At 40.5% G+C, this 1,950-nt stretch overlaps 1 non-coding gene across 1 annotated transcript; it reads left to right on the forward strand.

Annotated features, from left to right (window-relative positions):
• The first annotated feature begins 984 nt into the window (after positions 1-984).
• Positions 985-1,058, forward strand: TRNAS-GGA (transfer RNA serine (anticodon GGA)). Its single transcript has one exon. It is a non-coding gene; the product is annotated as a tRNA-Ser (tRNA).
• Positions 1,059-1,950: the final 892 nt, after the last annotated feature.

Here is a 1,950-nt window from a genome sequence, read left to right on the forward strand (position 1 = left end):
GTATACTGTGTGTGAAACTGATTTTCCACCTGTGTGACAGGTCTTACACTATGTATGCATGCATGTTCCCGATACAAATGTATACATACAATATTCTTCAAATCTAAACCGAATTCATTAAAGCAGTGGTTCTAGTCCTTGGGAGTCCCTTTCAGAGATATCAGGGAGGCCCCGTGAGGTTGGATGAGAAAACAATTAACTTATTATTTTTACATTATTATGCGCTGAATATTATTGTGTAAAGTGGTCGCTGGCCTTTATCTTATTGACAAAGGAGATTCCTAGCCTGTTTCTTATGAGAATATGAGGTCCGTGGTGCTATAATGGGCTACTTAAAAACTCTTATCAGAGCTAGACGAATGTCCGAAAAACTGTCCGGCCAATAATGGTTTTAAGGCAGCAGAAACAACTTCCTCAACGTCTACTTACGTTGGTTCATCCACCGTTGGTGCAGTGGACAGAGCATGAGACTCTCATAACGAAGGCTGATGGTTCGATTCCATCTCAAGCTTCCGAAGTTTATTTTTTTTTTTTTGGGGGGGGGGGGGGAAGAGATTTGCCTGTTGTGGCCTTTGTGTTTGCATTCGTATTTTTTCTAGGAGCGTCGGAAGTGTTTAGTACCTGTGGGTGCTCGTCTTGAATTTTATACAAGAAATTTAGATTTCTGAATCAATTCTGGCGGTGTTTGGATTCATGCCAAATAATTTACCGTGTGTACTCGAGCACTCCCAGCACCCCCGGTCCGACACCACTGATTGTTTCCAAACAATGCATTTTTCAACGATGAAAAGACATCGAGGAGCCTGTATCTGACGAAGGTTTTAACAACTGGATGTTGCGAAGATGTATTTTGGAAAGAGAGAAAATTCAACTGCCCCAGCGGGGAATCGAACCCTTGTGAGCTTGGCCTGAGTCTGGCCCGGCCGTCCATGTACGGTCCCTTTCAGTGTACACGAGCTCCAAGGAAAGATTGAGAGATTCGGTGCCTCTGTAGTCTAGTGGTCTAGGGCGTTCACCCGGAAAGTGAAAGGACGTGGGTTCGATTCCCCGCAGGGGCAGTTGAATTTTCTCTCTTTCCAAAATACATCTTCGCAACATCCAGTTGTTTAAACCTTCGTATGATAGCGGAGAGTGACGTCATCCTTGTGTGAGCCTGTATCTACTTACGCTGCAGATACATATGTAGTTCTGTGCATATCTGGAGAAGACCCTCAACGCCGGGCATTTCCACTAATGATTTACAAACAAAAGAATTTAAACTTTCAAAAATATCTTTCCTGAATGTATATCGGAGAGTAGTATATTCCCCGAAAGATGCCTTTTTCGACAACCCAGAGACACGATGAACGGTTTGCAACGATTTGCTACTTGTTCAATACTCAGATTCTCTAAGTATAGAAAGGAAAACCTGGGTAGCAAGCAACAAGTAAATGTATTTGTGCTAGTTAGAGCAAACGTGCATGCATGTGTTTCATTTCGAGCATCGATACGGAATTTTCAGAATTAAAAATAATAATAATTAATGGATAGCGATGAGAGGAGAATTGAGACAACGAATCAATACTCAACGAATAACAAAAATGCGTGATTTCTCTGAAAATGAAAAAGACCTTGTACAAAATCCATGTTAATGATTTTGGCGAATCAAAGGCTCGGCGAAAACATTTTTAACGCCATTCAAGGACTTACTTTTGTTTTGAAATGCGTTTTTTCTTCTCAGTTATTAATACAATTATTATTTTTTAAATGTGGAATTAACAGGGAAATGCTTCCGTTATATCCAAAGTTTCCTCTCTTGAGAACGGACTTCCTGCAATTGAAAATGGCTATGAAATTTGCATCATATATATCCCTTTCAGTTTTTGTTGCCACAAATGTGTTGGTTTCTTTTTTCCCACTGTGGATTTTTTTGTTTTTAAATCTCAGGTAGTTAAGCCCTGGCTTTGTGTA

This window comes from Pholcus phalangioides, unplaced genomic scaffold (genome assembly GCF_987345545.1).
Source record: "Pholcus phalangioides strain wild (caught in Gottingen) unplaced genomic scaffold, Ppha-v1.0 ptg000009l_1, whole genome shotgun sequence".
Taxonomy (NCBI): domain Eukaryota; kingdom Metazoa; phylum Arthropoda; class Arachnida; order Araneae; family Pholcidae; genus Pholcus; species Pholcus phalangioides.